The following is an 18691-nucleotide window of genomic DNA, read 5'->3' on the forward strand; positions in this document are numbered from 1 at the left end:
TATATGGTCATTATAAAAAATAAAATTGTACATTTTTAATGTCAAGACATTGGGAAATAATTCTTAAATTTCCATTTTCAATAGTATCCAAGAAATGTAAAATATTTAGGAAGAAATTTATCAAACATATTTGAAATCTCCAAGCTACAAGACATTCCCAAGTGAAATTAATGAAGACCAACAAATGGAAAGATATACCATGTTTGAAGACAAGTAGATGCAATATACTTAATATATAAATTCCAAATTGATCTATAGATACAACACAATCTCAACTGATTTTTTCCCCACCAATTTCATAAGCTGATCCTAAATATTGCCTGGAATATAAAGTAATAATTATGAAAATAAGCATAAAGCTGGAGAATTTTTATTACCTGGCTTCAAAGTTTATTTATAAAGATTATTGTAATCAAGCCAAATATACTAGTACAATAGAATAGAGATACCAGAATCTATACCCAAATGTTACAGTTATTTGGGATTTATTCCAGCTTTGTTGAGATATAATTAGCATATAACGCTATATAAGTTTGTGTACATGTTGATTTGATGCACATATATTGTGAAATGATTACAACCAAAGTGTTAACACCCCCATCACATCATATAATCATTTCTTTTTCCGTGGTGGAAACATATAAGATTTACTCCCCTAGCTACTTTCAAGTATATAATTCTGTATCATTAACTACAATCAACATGCTGCACATTAGATCCCCAAATCCTAGTCATCTTATAGCTGGAAGTTTGTACTCTTGAACCAAAATCTCCCCAGTCACTTGTTTTTTAACAAAGTAGTTAAAATAATCCAATGGTTGATGAAAAGAGTTTACAATTAACAGTGCTAGAAGTAATGGGTATTGGTAAAATAAATGATATACTTGACTCCTTTCCAAGATCATAACAACAATTAATTTAAAATGGGTTATATACCTAAAAATTAAATCTATAAAGCTTTTAGAAGGGAGCCCATGAGAATGTCTTACTTATTTTGTATAGGCAAATGTCTATGAGAGAGAACTCAAATGATGACTTCAAAAGATAACAATAAAATAAAAAATAATTCAAAGACTAGAAAAAATATTCACAAGACATATAGCTGACAAAGGATTAATATCCAGAATATATACAAAGGTCTTTACACATCAACTGTGTTTTTTTTTTTAAAGGAACAGGTTTTAATAGATATCTCACAAACGAGAACATACAAATTGTCATTAAACATCTGAAAAATGGTCTCTTTCATTTTGGGAGAAATGAAAAAAATAAACTCACAATGAAATCTCATTCCACACCCATTAAAAACGCAAAAGATAAAAACAAACAAACCTCCCTAAATATTGACAAGAATATGAAGCAATCAGAATTCTCATACATCATTGGCGGAATTATAAATTGTCAAACCACGTTTGGAAAAAGTCCGCCAAGTTATTTTAATACTTTTATTAAATTACAACTAAAGCCAAACTAAATATTCCAGGTGTCCATCAGCAGGAAAATGGCTAAACAACTGTAATAAATTTATACAGTGGAAAATTATCATGAATAAACCGAACAAATAACTATTGGTACATGCAACAAACAAGGTCAATATAAAAATATTATGCCAAGTGCTTTCTTAACTAAAACTGTACTAGCACATGAATAGACAAACAGATCACTGACTAGAGTAAAGGTCCAGAAATAGATGTAAGTACATATAGAAATTTATCAAGCATTATATGATAAAAGTAGCATTTCAAATTAATAAGGCAAAGGAAGACATTTTAATAAATGGTGCAGGGACAACTGGTTAGTCATTTGGAAAAAGATAAAATTAAATCCATACTTCACTACCATACTCAGGAACTTAATTCCAAATGGATCATCAATTTAAATGTAAAAAAAAAAATAAATAAAGGGAAAGAGAGCCATACAAATATTAGAAAAAAACATATATGAATTCTTCCTTAATTTTGGTGACAGAAAAAGAAGTTTTACTGTATTCCAAAAGTCAGAGACAATATACTACTATTGATAACTTTACCTAAAAATAGCAGCAAATATTATAGCCCAAAAATAAAGTCAAAAGACAACTGACAAAGTTGAAAATATATATTACAAACATAATATATTAAAAATGATAGGTTAATATTCTTAATGTGTAAGCAACTCATAAATTAGAGATGCAGGACCAAAAACTCAATATAAAATTTAAAATGAGACACAAAAACAATTCAAATTAAAGGTATAAAAGTAATCCTTTAATTATGTATAAATATATTCATCTTTCCCTAATTATGAGTACAGATGAATATATTTATACATAATTAAAGGATTACTTTTATACCTTTAATTTGTATAAATATATTCATCTGTACTCATAATTAGGGAAAGATGAATTCAAACCTTATTAAGGAAAAGGACACATCTGTAATACCTTAATCAATAAAGAAAAAAATAAAATAAAACCTTATTAAGATAACATTTCTCATTTATCAGGTTGGTGAAAATGAGAAAGAGTAACATCACATTCTGACATCAAGGCTATGGGACACCTGGCACACTCATCCTTCACTGCTAGGAAGGCAAACTCCAGAACCCTTCTGGAGGGAAATTTCCAATGAAATAACACCATTACATGTATGCTTATCTTTTGATCCTGAATTCCCGTGTCTAGAGATTTACTATAATTATGCACACCTCCAACAAGAAAAAAAAAAATGCTTATCAGCAGGGCTATTCCTTGCAGCATCTATACTAATAAAAGGGAAATATGCTAATTAGGGTGGACGTCTTCTGGACGACCATCTGGCCATCCATCCGGACAAAGCCTCAGTAGCTGCCTGAGGCCCAGGCAAGCCACGGATGGCAGCTGCTGCTGGGAGGGCTGGCCCAAGGCTCAGGCAGCCATGGTGGCCGCCAGTGGCAGCAGCAGTAGGGTGATGGGGGTGGCGCCTTCCCCTCATCGGCCAGGTAGCCTCTGGCAGAGGGAGGCCAGACTGCAACTTAGGCTGGGGGCTGAGGCAGAGGTGGTTAGGGACGATCAGGCAGGCAGAGGGGTTAGGGGTGATCAGGCAGGCAGGCAGGCGAGGGGTTAGGAGCCAGCAGTCCCAGACTCCTCGGGGGATGTCCAACTGCCGGTTTAGGCCCGATCCTGCAACCGGCAGTTGGACATCCCCTGAGGAGTCTCAAATTGGAGAGGGTGCAGGCCAGGCTGAGGGACCCCCCCCCCCCCCGCATGAATTTTGTGCACCGGGCCTCTAGTTATTTATAATTGCAAAATTTTAGGAAAAAAAAAAGTCAATATCTAAAAGAAAGTTTGAATAAGCTATAAAACCCAATTAGATGAGGCATTATGCACCTGTAAAAAGATTGAGGAAGATCTCTATGTGAAAATATGGAGTGACATCCAAGACATATGGTTAAATAAAAAGTCAAAGTACAAATTCCTATGTATGGTATACTAGTTTTCATGTAAGAAAGAAGAAACAAATAAGGAAATACATATTTGGAAAAAAGGAAAGAAAAGAAAAACAAAACATACACACACAAAGACAAACAAAGAAAAAAAAAACAAAAGAAGAAATAAATCAAATTGATTAGCTGTGGGGTATGAGTGGAAACTGGGTAGAAAAATTAGGAAATACAAACAGTATTATGTTATCTTTTGCTCATTTAAGCAGAAGTAATTAATAATCAGTTTTCTGTACAAAAGATAAGACCAAACTATTAACTAAAAATGCTTTCTTTATTCATCTGCTAATATGATCACTTATTCCAAACTCTGTAAAATTTTTCTTCATTATTTACCTTCTCTACCTTACATAAATTCATATGTGTCCATTTGACTTTACTAAGGCATTTTAGAAAATATTTTTCATTTATTTTATTTTTAATTGAATTTATTGGGGTGATATCCTATCTAATAAAGACAGAATATACAAATTGACTGTCACTTCATGACAAAGATGGTGGCACCCACAGCCAATAAGGAGGGAATATGCAAATTCACACAACAAAGATGGTGACAGCGGCCTGGAGCGAAAGTGGGAGGGAGCAGCCAGAGCGAAGGCCCAGGTCCTGGGTGCTGGAGGGAAACCAGTGCCGGCAGCCAGGGGAAGGAAGGCCTATTCTTGCAGGAATATTCGTGCATCGGGCCTCTAGTTGGTTAATAAAACTCTACAGGTTTCAGGCATACAATTCTATAATACATCATCTCTGCATTGTATTGTGTGTTCACCACCCCAAGTCAAGTCTCCTTCTATCATTACTTATGGCCCCTACACCCTCTTCTACCTCTCCCTACACCCCTTTCTCCCTGGTAATTACCATACTATTGTCTGTGTCTATGAGTTTTGTTTTGTTTTGGGTTTTTGCTTAAACCCTTCAGCTTTTTACCCAGTCTTGAAACTCCCCTCCACTCTGAGAGCTGTCAGTCTGTTCCCTATCTATGAGTCTGTTTCTATTTTAATTGTTAGTTTATTTTATTCATTAGATTTCACATGACTAAAATCACATGGCACTTGTCTTTCTCTAGCTTATTTCACTTAGCATTATGATCTCCAGGTCCATCCTTTGCTAATGTAAAAGATAAGATTTCCCTTTTTTATAGCTAAGTAGTATTTTATTGTGTAAATGTACCACAGCTTTTTTTATCCACTCATCTACTGATGGACAAATAGTTGGGCTGCTGCCATATCTTGATTATTGTAAATAAAGCTGCAATGAACATAGGGGTGCATATAGTATTTTGAATTAGCACTTGAGGGTTTTTTTGGATATATTCCTAGAAGTGGAATCACTGGGTCATAAGGCAGATCCATTTTTATTTTTAAGGTAACTCCATACTGCTTTCCACAGAAGCTGTACCAATCTGCATCCTACCAAAAGTGGACAAGGGCTCCCTTTCCTCCACAGCCTCACCATCACTTGTTTGTTGATTTATTGATGATTGCCATTCTGAAAAGTGTGAGATAATATATCATTGTGGTTTTAATTTGCATTTCTCTGATGATTAGTAGTGTTGATAATCTTTTCATATGTATATTGGCCATTTATATGTCCTCTTTAAAAAAAATGTATCTATTCAGGTCCTTTGCCCACTTTTATTACTTCACCATGTTCCTCTGTTCTTATTCTTCTTCTCCTTCTCTTTTTTTCTCCTCTTTCTCCATTTTTTTTTTAAGAAAGTCCATTAACAATTTTTGTAGTTCTAGTCTGGTTGTAATAAACTCTTTAGCTTTTTCTTGTCTGGGAAGCACTTTATTTCTCTTTAAGTATTAAATGACAACCTTGTTGGGTAAAATAGTCTTGGTTATAGGTCCTTGGTTTTCATCATTTTAAATATTTCTTGCAACTCAATCTGGCCTAAAATGTTTCTGATGAGAAATCAGCTGACAGTCATGGGACTTCCCCTGTAGATAACTGTCTTTCTTTTGCTGCTTTTAAGATTTTCTCATTGTCTTTACTTTTGTAATCCTCATCTGAGAATGTTTATTGATTTTATACAAAGAGGAAGGAAAAGAGACAGAGAGAGAGAAACACTGATGTGAAAGAGAAACACTGATGCGAAAGAGAAACATTGACTGGTTGCCTCTCATATGCATCCTGAAAAGGGATTGAATCCACAACCTAGATATGTAGTGTGACAGGCAATCAAACCCCTGACCTTTCAGTTTCCTGTACAATGCTCCAACCAACAGAGCCACAGCAGCCAACGCTAGATTCTCTCATTATCTGTAACATTTGTCATTTTAATTATGATGTGTGTTGTGTAAGCCTCTTTGGGTATGATTGGGATTCTCTACATTTCCTGGATTTCTGTGGTCTTTTTCTTTACCAGGTTAGGGAAGATTTTAGTAATTATTTTTTCCAATAGGTTTTCTATCCCTTGCTCTCTCTCTTCTCCTGGTACCCCTATGATGTGACTGTTGTTACATTTCATTTTTTCCCAAAGATCCCTTAAACTATCCTCATTTTTGAAATTCTTTTTTCTTTTTGCTCCTTTCATTGGATGTTTTTTCTACCTTGTCTTCCAAATTGCTGATTCAATCCTCTGCTTCATCCACTTACTGTTTATTTCTTCCAGTATATTCTTCATTTCAGGTATTGTAGTCTTCATTTCTGATTGGTCTTTTCTTATGGCTTCTATTTCATTTTTTATGCTCTTATCCATCCTTATAACCTTTTATTTGAACTCTTTATCAGATAAATCGCTTGTCTCCATTTCATTTAGCTCTTTTTCTGGAGATTTCTCCTGTACTTTCATTTGGGGCAAGTTTATTTGTCGTCCCATTTTGACTGTCTCTTGGTGTTTGTTTCTATGCATTAGATCAATCTGTTATGATTTCCAGTATTAATGGGGTGGCCTTATGAAGTAGAGGTTCTGTGGGGTCCAGTGGTGCAGGCTCCTTGTTCACCTAACCTGGGTGCTTCAAGAATGTCCTTTGTCTCAGTTATTTGGGCCCTCCAATTATAATTTAGTCTTGATTTCTATTATCTCATTTATGCAGGGGACAACATTCATGCTGGCTGACTTTGAGGCTCAACTACAACCATGGTGTGTGAGCTGTTTTGCAGGTGCTGACCATATGCAGCCTAACTTGCCTTAGCAGAGTTTGGTGCCAGCTGAAATCTCCCTTTGTGTATACCTGTTGTGAAGCTTATCAAATCCTGCTCTGATGGTGTCTGAAGCTGGCCACTAGGTATGCTGGTTCTGGGCCTCTTCAGAAGGACTTCTGCTACAGGTCAATGTTAGACACCCTGTTACTGGCCCTGGGCATGCTTTTTAGAACTTTAACCAATCCATAGTTTGTGGCTGCCTTTATTGGGCCTAGATCCACACAGGAAGAGCCAAGCTGCATACAAAAGCCAGAATTTACCAGCATCAGTCCCAGGACATATCAGCAAAAGTATCAAGGCACCCTAATATCTGGTACTGCCCCATCAGCTCTCTCCCCAGAGCCACAAACCCCAGATTCTCCTGAGGCAACTTTACTCCACTAGCCCTTTCAGAGGACACCTGTGTCTCTAGCAGACTCCTGTCTCTCCTTGACATGCAGAAATCCCACTGTTTTTCACAACCAGATATTTTGTGGGCACCTCTTCCAAGCACTGGTGCTCTAGGCAGGGAGCCCAGCCCGGTGTGGAGACCCCACACTTCTCATGGGGGAACCTCCTGTAGCTGAGATATCCCTCAGGAACGTTAGCTGTGCCTTTGGAAGCTGGGCCAGGCCTTTTTGCATATCTGCCTCTCCTACAAGTCTGGATGTGGCTTCTTCTGTAAGTCATTGGCTGTAAGGGCTTCTCTTTAGCTAGTCCTCAGTTGGTTACTCAGGATGATTGTTTTATAGTTTAATTAAATTCCAGCTTGATCCTAGGAGAAAGTGAGTGTACCTTCCACATAATTCACTATCATTTTTCCCTTTATTGATTAAGGTATTACATATGTATCCATATCCCCCCATTTTACCCCCACTCCCTTACTCATGCCCTCACCCTCCTGTTGTCTGTGTCCATTGGTTAGGCTTATATGCATGCATACAAGTCCTTTGGTTGATCTCTCCCCTTTACCCCCATCCTTACCTACCTTCCCTCTGAGATTTGATGGTCTGATCAATGCGTCTCTGTCTCTGGACCTGTTTTTGTTCATCAGTTTGTGTTGTTCATTATATTCTATAAATGAGTGAGATCATGTGGTATTTATCTTTCTCTGACTGGCTTATTTCACTTAGCATAATGCTCTCCATGTCCATCTATGCTGTTGCAAATGTTAATAATTCCTTCTTTTTTACTGCAGCGTAATATTCCACAGTACCACAGTTTTCTAATTCACTCATCTGCTGATGGGCACTTAGGCTGTCCACTATCATTTTAGATCCTAGAAAAAATTCTGGAAGCCTGAATTCATTCAGGATTTTAACTTTCTTGACAACGTGATTCTGTAGTTTATCTTTTATAAAATATGTATTTTTTAACATGTCAAAGGCTTTGGAGTCAGAGTTCTGTGTTTGAACCTTGGCTATGGCCTTTATTTTCTTCACATGATATTTTCAAGATAAGTTATATAGTATGTAAACTACCAAGTACTCAAGAAATATACCCAATAAATGTTTTTTCTGTCCTTCCAAATTACTCATATACCTTAAGGAAAAATTATATGACTCTCAGCAGAGTTGATCACTAAATAATTGCATGGATTGTTCAAGTGATATTAATTGAATACTTTATTAAAATTATAGTTATTTTGGCCTAACAAAATAATGTAATTAAAAATGGCAATTGAGAAAATTCTTAAATATTAAAGCCAACATTAATTGTATTTAATGAAGTTTTTTAAAAAAAAATAGTTCTGAAAAAAGGGATATAGGTCTGAACTATACACTAAAGATGACAATGCATTATTAAAATAAATTGAAAAAGACACAACAAAAATGGAAAAATATCCAGTGTTCATGGATTAGAAGAATCAACATAGTTAAAATGTCCATATTACCAAAAGCAACATACAGATTTAATGCAATCCCCATGAAAATCCCAGTATTATTTTTTAAAGAAATAAAAAGAGAAATCATAAGATTTGTATGGAACCACAAAAGACCCCAAAAGCCAAAGCAATCCTGAGAAAAAAGAACGAAGCTGGAGGTTTCACACTACCACCTGACTTGAGATTATACTACAGAGCTACGATAATCAAAACAGCATGGTATTGGCAGAGAAACAGACACACAGATCAGTGGAACAAAATAGAGAGCCCAGATATAAAACTACATGTACACAGACAGATAATTTTTAACAAAGGAGCCAGAAACACAATGGAGTATAGATAGTCTTTTCAATAAGTGGTGCTGGAAAAATTGGAAAGCCACATGCAAAAGAGTGAAACTCGAATACAGTTTGTCCCCATGTAGTAAAAAATGCTCAAAGACCTAAATATAACACCTGAAACAATAAGTTACATAGAAGAAAATATAGGTAACAAACTTATGGACCTTGGTCATAGAAAACATTTTATGAACTTGACCCCAAAGGCAAAAATAAATGAATTGGATTATAGCAAACTAAAAAGTTTTGCACAGAACAAGAAACTGACAACACAACAGACAGGCAGTCAACCAGATGGAAGATGATATTTGCAAACAGTAGCTCCCACAAAGGTTTAACTTCCAAAGAACGCATAAAACTCGATACCAAACAACCCAATCAAAAAACTGACAGCAGGCCTGAACAGACACTTCTAAGAAGACATTCAAACAGCTAATAGATATATGAAAAGATGTTCAACCTCACTAGCAAGTAGGAAAATGCAAATCAAAACTACTATGAGATACCAACTCACACTTATTAGCATGGCTATTGTCAACAAGACAAGCAATTACAAGTTGTCAGAGAGGTTTTGGAAAAACGGAAACCCTCATTCACTGCTAGTGGGACTGTAGACTGGTATAACTATGGAAAAGGGTCTGACAATCCCACAAAAAATTAAGAATAGAGCTACTATCTGACCCAGTAATCCCGCCCCTGAGTATATTCCCAAAAAACTTGGAAACATGTACTTGCAAAGATATATGCACCCCTATGTTCATTGCAGCTTTTTTCACGGTGGCCAACACATGGAAACAACCAAAGTGCCCTGGGATAGAGGACTGGATAAAGAAGATGTGGTACATATACACAATGGAATACTACTCAGCCATAAAGGAATGAAATACTGCCATTTGCAACAAAATGGATGGACCTTGAGATTATGCTAAGTAAAATAAGTCAGTCAGAAAAGCTAAGAACCATATGATCTCACTCATATGTAGGATATAAAACTGAAACTCATGGACATAAATCACAGTGTGGTGGTTGCCGTAGGTAAAGCAATAGTGGCTGAATGGGATTCTAATATATGGTTACAGGAAAAGATTTAACTTCGGATGGTGATTTAGTCAAATTTTTAAAAATTACTTCTTGTGAGAGATAGCTTAACTCTAGTAAATAATAATTTTCATGCATTTTTATTTCATAAATTCTTTCATTCTCAGGTCAATAATGAATGCTACTTATGAAAGAACATGTCCATTCTTAGTAAATCACCTGACTTAAATACATGCTCTCAGACCATGTACTAAAGTGATTCTTCAAGTACTTTCTTTAACTTGATTTTAACTTCACTGCTCCGTTAGTACCTGAGCAGACATTTGCCAACTGAGTATTTTTTTGGACATTTCATTCCCAACTAAGCCTTACACATCTGTTATACCCATAAATTAAAACTTCAAAATAATCATAATTCAGAATTAGACCCTAAAACAGATTATGATTTAAATGCACCAGTATGATCTTTGCTCAATGTAGCATGTTCATAAGACGTCCCTGGGTTTATAATTAAATTATGACATATATTCTCTTTATTTTTAAATTAGCTTCCTCATAAAAGTATTCTATGTTTATTACATATTTCTGAGCATCCAGACAATAATGTAGTATTTGAGATAAAATTTATTAAAAGTTAACTATTCAAGAATACAGTAAAATAAACCATTCCATAATCTTTATCTTTTTAGTGGTTCATAAAAACAAGCTACTCACATCACCAAAAGAAAAAAAAGTAATTGAGATGAAAATGATACTTTAGCCAATAAGTCTTCAGTATTCAATGACACACAAAATGAATTGTACTAAAATTTAATTTGTAATGTAATGATTACTGAGAGAGCAGTACTTCATTTAGATCAGGGGTCCTCAAACTATGGCCCGCGGGCCACATGCAAATATAAATATTGTATTTGTTCCCTTTTTGTTTTTTTACTTCAAAATAAGATATGTGCAGTGTGCATAGGAATTTGTTCATAGTTTTTTTTTTAAACTATAGTCCGGCCCTCCAACGGTCTGAGGGACAGTGAATAGCCCCCTGTTTAAAAAGTTTGAGGACCCCTGATTTAGATGATGTAAATTGACTATAGAATGAACAAGTGATGACTCCTCAGTATGTATGTTTTCATGTATAATGCTGCTTCTACAAAATTCTAAAATATATATACTTCTAAGTATTTTTGCTTCCTAAAAGGAGTTTAATCAAATATTATAGCATGAACCATTTGAATAACATACATTTTTTTCATTATTTAGTATTCAGCCATCTGTTCAATTAGAATTCCACTCACATACACACTAGCTGTTTTCCTCACAAGTTTAAAGTTAGTAACATGCCACTTCATATTTTCAGTTATTATAACAAACCATGCAGTATATTAAAATTTATTAAAATTTAAAACAAAACTATGCTCCATAGCTAAGAAGGATATGATCAATGACTTTTAAGTATCAGGCAAACTTACCTAAATAATTGTGTAATTGTATATTTGTGTGTAATGTATGTGTGTGAATGTTGATCAATAGTTTCAAAATATTTTGAAAAGTTAAATTCTTTAAATAATTTTATTAATAGATGAACATTATAACTTTTTCTGAAATTTATCTTATCTTTGTAAAATGGAATACAGCCCCTTTATATACATCTAAGCTTAGAAATATAGGAACAGAAGTATGAATAAAATCATTTATGAAACATAGAAACTCTCAAACTTCTAATATAATTCAGAATTTAAAGTTGTCATCCACTCCAGAATGTCTCCAACAAATAATTAAGAAGCCTGTTTATGAACCTATATTGATAAGGAACTTCATCTTTCTAGCCAGTCAAAGCAGCTATAATAATAAAAGCATAATATGCAAATGAACCAAACAACCAAACAGCAGAATGACCATCCAGACGACCTTCTGGATGACCACACTATGACACCCACTGGTGCCAGGCCAGCCAAGGCAGGTGCGATGCGATTGGTCAGGGTCCCAGTCATCACCCCATGATTGCCTTGCAGAAGGAGGCCCAGGCCACCAGCCAGTGGGCTGCGATTGGTGAGCAGGGCCTCCCTCTGTGGAGGAGATCCATCTAGGAGCCCTGGCCAAGTAGGTGGGGCCTAACTCTTTGGGGCGATTGATCATGGGGCTCCCGGACTGTGAGAGGGCACAGGCCAGGATGAGGGACCCCCTAATCCCCAAGTGTACCAGGCCTCTAGTGATTGCATAAAACTGAATTATTTAAACTACTAATATAAAATTATAACTTGCAGAACTTAGTCATACAACATGGGAATGCATGTGGAATTGAATGAATTTTCCTTTTTCATAAAAGCAGTGAATATATTTAATTCCATGGTCATTATTCAGAATCAAAATAAATATGATAGTCATATATACCTAATTTAAGAAAAAGATGCAGTTCATTCACAGCTACAAATTATTGAGCACTGAATTCTGACAGTGGGTATTAAAGATCTCATTCTTACTTTACATAAAAATGTAATCTCAGAGGTAGAAGTAGTTTGATATTGTTTTAGATGGTATTATGTCTCCCTCAAAATTCTTATGTTAAAACCCTAACCCCTAGTAGCTCAGAATGTAACTAAGATAGGGTCTCTAAAAAGCTGATTCATTTAAAAGGAACCTTTCAGGGTGGGCTCTAATCCAATCTAATTGGTATCCTTATAGAAGAGGCAATTTGAACACATAGAGAAACAATAGGGATACCTGCATACCAAGAAAAGACCATGTGAGGACATAGGGAGAAAGAGGTCATCTGTAATTCAAGGAGACAAGCCTCAGAAGAAGCTAAACACACTGACTCCTTGATCTTGAATATAGATAGATGATAGATGACAGATAGATAGATAGATGATAGATAGATAGATAGATGAAAGATAGCTATAGATAGACTGATTAATAGATGGACAGACATAGAGATAGTAAGATAACATAAAAAAAGTAAAAACTGTAATTTTTTTAATGGTAGTGTATTTTAGAAAACCTAAATAATTGTTAGAAATAAGGTGAACCCCCCAAATCAGGGGTCCTCATAGAACAAACACAAAGCATACTCAGGAGCCAGCAGCCAGGCAAATATCTTTACTCCTGCAGGAGGGTGCGCAGCACCTGGTCTGGGAGCACACACACTGAGTGGGCGTCCGCTCGGCTTTTTAATCCTGATGCAGGTGACCTGTCGCTCACTCTTGATTGGAGCCCAGGCTCACAGGCTTTCGTGATGGGCTAATTTAAAGGCAGGGGTTGACCTTTGCCATTTCAAAATGGCCTCCCCCAGGGGAGCTGCAAGTCATGGGGCCAAAATGGTGGCTGCCTAAACTCCATTCTTTGACAGAAAAGATTACTTGTTTATTCTCACATAAATCAGAGAGAGAAATAGGTCAGTGTGAAAAAAATAAAATCCAAGATAGCAGAGTCGTATGGAGCTCTTAGACAGGCAAAGAGCCATCCTTAGTGCAATTTGGAGAAATATCTCTTGTGCAAGCAGCGCCTTCCATATCTAAGGTGTTCGAGTCAACTGCGGGACCACACCGAAGTCTCTAATCCCCAGTACTGCTGAGATAGGATTTATGAAATGGTCAACTTTAACTAACTGTAATAGATAAAATTTAGAAAGGATGACAAAAAAAGAAAGAAAGAAAATAATTAAATTTATTTTAAATATTTGATAATTTTTTATTTTTCAATTACAGTTGACATACAATAGTATATTAGTTTCAGGTGTACAACATATTGATTAGACACTTGTATACCTTATGAATAGATCACTCTTATAATTCTACTTCCAAATGGACACTATACATAGTTGATTTAAAATATTTGTACAATGTACAAAAGTAAAGCTAGTTGATCACCTGGCAACATACTTGGCGCTAATTTCCAAGCAGAATTGGAAAAATCAGTTGTATAACAAAGTGTTGACTCATGAAAACATTGTGTCTTGTATATCCTCATACTATCTCTAATTTACGTATTCATCACTTGACACATGATTACTGAGGGCATACTGTGTGCAGAGCATGTTTCTAGGCCTTGGGCAGCAAAACGGTGACTGAAACAGGAAAAGCTGGTGCCCTCACAAACCTCATAATCTGGTGGGAGTGATGAATAATAAATACGCCCCTGTCTGTTATTAAGTGATTAAACATAATGAAAAGTGGAAGATGAGGGCATACCAGGTGTACTAATCATTAAAGGGCAGTGTTATGTGCTGAACTGTATCCTCCCAAAATTCACATGTTGGAGTTTTATTTCCCATTACCTCAGAATGTAACTGCGTTTGTATATGGGGTCTTTATGTAGTTAGTTTATTTCTTTCTTTTCTTTTCATTTATTTATTTACTTTTGTTTTTAAGTATATTTTTATGGTTGATGTTATTACATATATCTCCCATTCTACCCTTCTCCCCTCCTCCCAGCCCCTATTCTCCCAGGTTTTCACCACCCTATTGCCTGTGTCCATGTGCTATGCATATTCCTATATTATAAAGCCTAATATGCATACTGACCTAACGGCGGAATGACCGGCAGAATGACTACTTGCTATGATGAGCACTGACCACCAGGGGGCAGATGATGAATGCAGGAGATGCCCCCAGCCCACAGGCCCCAGGCTGGCCAAGGCGGGTGCCAGCAGGGAGCCCCCCTCCCCCCATCACCCCACTTGTCACCTCACAGATCAGCCCTGATCACCAGCTAGGTCTAGGCACTCTACTCGTGCATGAATTGCGTGCACTGGGCCCCTAATACCAGTAAGTATATAAATTCTTTGGTTTATCTCTTCTCATCCCCCTAACCCCACATCAAGGTATGTCAATCTGTTCCAAGCCTCCCTGCTTCGGGTCTTATTTTGAGATAGTTAATTTAAAATGAAGTAATTAGGGTAGGCCCTAATCCAATATGACTGGTATCCTTATAAGAAAAGTAAATTCAGAACACAGACACATATAGAGGGAAGATGATGTGAAGACACAGGGGGAAGATGGCCATCTACAAATCAAGGAGGAAGGCCTCGGAGAAAACGGTATTGCCAACATCTTGCTCTCACACTTCTATTCTTCAGAACTATGAGAAAATAAATGTCTATTGTTTAAACCACTTAATCTGTGATACTTTGTTATAGCAGCCCTAGAAAACTAATACAGATAGTCCAGAAAGGGCTCTCTGGGAAGTCAATTTTAGCAGAAAACAGAAAAATTTAATGGCTTTAAGATGATAGAATTAGACATCATTGTAGCTGAAATAAACTGAGCAAAATAGAAAAGGAGGAAGAAATTAGACCAGATGTGAAGGCAGAGGGCAAATAACATTCTGGCTGCAAGACAGTTCGCCAGAGTCAATAATAAAGAAGAATAAATATTAATTAGCTAAAATTTTTCTGTCTTCTCCTAAAAAACACTAATCTGCAACACAAGATTAAATAACTGAAAGCTCATCTTCCAGAATTTCTAACCTTTGAAATCTCATTACAACCACTGCTGTAGAGGTTGTGTTATCAGAGAAAGTAGAGTTCTTAGGGTGCCATACGAAAAATAATTTCCTGAGGCCCCATGGGAGGATGGGATTTCATAGAAAGTTTTATTGATGTGGTAAAATTAAGGGGTTCCCCGCCCTAACCGGTTTGGCTCAGTGGATAGAGCATGGGCCTGCGGATTCAAGGGTCCCAGGTTCGATCCCTGTCAAGGGCATGCACCTTGGCTGCGGGCACATCCCCAGTGGGGGGCGTGCAGGAGGCAGCTGATTGATGTTTCTCGCTCATCAATGTTTCTAACTCTCTATCCCTCTCCCTTCCTCTCTGTAAAAAATCAAATATATATATATATATATATATATATATATATATATATATATGGGGTTCCCCTGCAAGGTCCCATTTCTGTTAGTCTTGCCATAGAAGAAGTTCAATCTTGCCTTCAGCAGGGCCAAAATTAAGGCCACTGCCCAGAATTTCTGTTCCATATTAAAATCCTGTCCAGTCCAGCTTCTGGATAGCTTAGCTTGTGTTCCCAGCTGCATGGGTAAGGGTCATGCAGCAAGCCAGGGCAAGAAGAAGAGAAAGGAAAAAGGATGGTGGGAACTCTTTTTCTGGGGTTTTAACTTTCCAAGATTTCGTGCACTTATGATGGGGTCCACCCTTATCCAATCCATGTTCTCCAAGGTAGACTAACAGGCAAGCATCTTTCCTACATCAGCCTGACTTCACTGAGCATGCGCTCACCTCTCCTTTTGTTCTATCCCTTCCCCCAGTGAGCTAAAGGGAATGGACTAGTAGTGAAACAGGAATTTGGGGGGTAAAATACGACAGGCTTAGGAAATTTTAGAAATTTTGGAAATTAAGGGGACCATGGAGGAAGCACAGGGCTGCAGAGCAGCAGAAGGTATATTTCCATAGAATAGGGAAGCTGAAAAGCTGCAACAGGTACATTTCCATAGGATGAGGGAGCTGGGAACAGCAAAAGAGCTATATTTACAAAATAAAGGGAAGGAAGCCCTGCATCCAGATGGAGAGGAGGAAGCCCAAAGGGAACAGGAAAACTATAAGGAAGGGGCTGGGGAGGGGTGGGGGGGGCACTTCACATGGCCCATCTGAGGTTCGACCTTTGTGTCTAGGAGTTACTGTAGTAACCAGTCCAAGGGAATAGTGACCAATCAGAGGGCATATCAAGGCACCAGGATCTGCAGCCTTTATAAGCCACAGGGGGAAAAGAACTCAGCAGGATCCTTTCCCCCTCCCTAGGTGGGGGTCCCTTCTGTGCAACTCTTTCCCTCTCCCCATGTGGGAGTCTGCACTTGTTCTTCAATAAATCTCCACCTTTGCACCACTTTCTGTCCATGGATTCATTCTTCGATTCTGGCGGACAAAGAATCCGGGTTCCAGTCCAAAAATTCCGTTTCAGTAATTCCCTGGGGAAGGTGAAGTGGTTGCTTGCTGATGAAGCTGTCAGGATGACCAGGCTTATAATGTCTAGCCTCCCCTTTGCTCTCTTCCCATGATTAATATTAACGAGCTGATAGATCCTCCCTCACCCCCAGCTGGTGGGTGGAATATGATGTAACCTGCAGCCCGGAAATACCTGAGTGACTAACCATGTACCTTATATGGACTATACATTGGACCACCAGTCCACACCTGCCAAATACCCTAAGCCCTTGTTTCTATATGGACCATACATTAAGCCACCAATCAGCGTGTGCTGAGTACACTAAGCCCCCATTCCTTCCCATTCCGCCCCTCAAAAGGCATGCTCACCTCTGTGCCTGCTGCTGTCCTCCCTTTGCGAGACAGCCTGGCAGGTCCTTCTCCTTTAATAAAGCCTGTAGTCTTGGTTTTCGGCCTCTTTTTGATCTTTCACTAGCTAGTTACAACAATAAGAGTTGAAGTAAAATACATGCTCATATTTATTGTTGATAAAAAATTTATCAGCAATATCTATTCAAATTTCAAAACAAATATTCATTGAGCAGACACATCTTTATGACTCTTGTAGAAAAAATAAATCTTCACTAATAGACACAAGTAAAATGATATTTATTATGCCATTGGTTACATGAGAAAATGTTGGGTAAGATTTGACTAAAAATAGAACACTTAAGAATATAAAGGTTATAGGAACACATATTAGTGAAATATCCAACAGAAAGAACCCATAGTGGCAAATAATTTGTGTTTTCTTTCTCCTCAGAGTATAATTTTCATCTCCTACAGTGTATGATCTGTAATACATTGGAAAGTGGCCCATTATAGTCTTCAAACAAATTTTGCTACATAATTTTATTTCTTCATGATGATTACGCTGAGAATTAGATATTATCCCCATATAAAAACAATACACAAGCAACCTAAGATTGAAAATGGTAAAATCACTGATTCTAAAACAGGTTTCCCATTAGAAACTCATCAGGAGCTTTTAAAAACACCAGTTCCCACATTCTCTGCAAGACAATTAAGTGAGAATAGGGAACAGAGAAGGGGGAGGGTGCCGCTAATGTTTAGCTAATTTTAGAACCATTAGGGTAAGTGACTTGATTAAAAGGCTTATACATAGCTGAGGTTAGATCGAGTAGGTTAAAGAATGAAATTCTTATGACTGAGGAGGACCAAAGATTTGCCACCCCATAATGTGCCTTTTAGTATATTGATTTTAAGGTGGTTATTATGAAACAAAAGACTTAGAAAGAGCTTCTGCCTCTCCCCCTTTCAGCTTAAAGGAATTCAGACTAAAAAAAACTGCTTCAGGAAGGGAATATTAGCATATATATCTTAGCATATTTATCTTAGCATAAATTTAGCAAAACCTGTCTCCCTCTGTGTCCCATTGTTTCTGGATGGCCCAGCAAGAATTTGTTAACCACAGGTCTGCTCTCAGCTACCTGCAAATTGCCTACTTTCCTTCTAAAATCCCAGACCCCTGCTCCCTTTCTCCCCTTCCCCCTTTTTTTTTAGAATGGCATATATGCCTCAACTGCACCAGTGTGTTCTGGGTCTCATATTTCCTTCTACCCCCATCCTCCCCACGTGTTCACCCATAATGAATCTTGAACATTTTCTCTACTTAACCTGTTTCTGTTAATTAGTCCAACTCGATAAACTTAGAATGTGGGAAGAAAATTATTTAAGCCCCAATACAACATTAAAGTGTTACAGGAGAAAAATGTATCTTGTCTCCCCTGGTTGCTAGTGGGAGTGGGGTCCTCGTGATATACTGAGAAAAGGAATTTTCTGAGACCCTAACAGGAGGATTCAATGTGGTAGAAATGAAATGAAATTTTTGGACTGGAACCCGGATTCTTTGTCCACAGAGTCAAAGAATGAATCCGGACAGAGGGTAGTATAGCAAAG

The sequence above is a fragment of the Myotis myotis genome, unplaced genomic scaffold, assembly GCF_014108235.1.
Source record: "Myotis myotis isolate mMyoMyo1 unplaced genomic scaffold, mMyoMyo1.p scaffold_m19_p_2, whole genome shotgun sequence".
NCBI lineage: Eukaryota > Metazoa > Chordata > Mammalia > Chiroptera > Vespertilionidae > Myotis > Myotis myotis.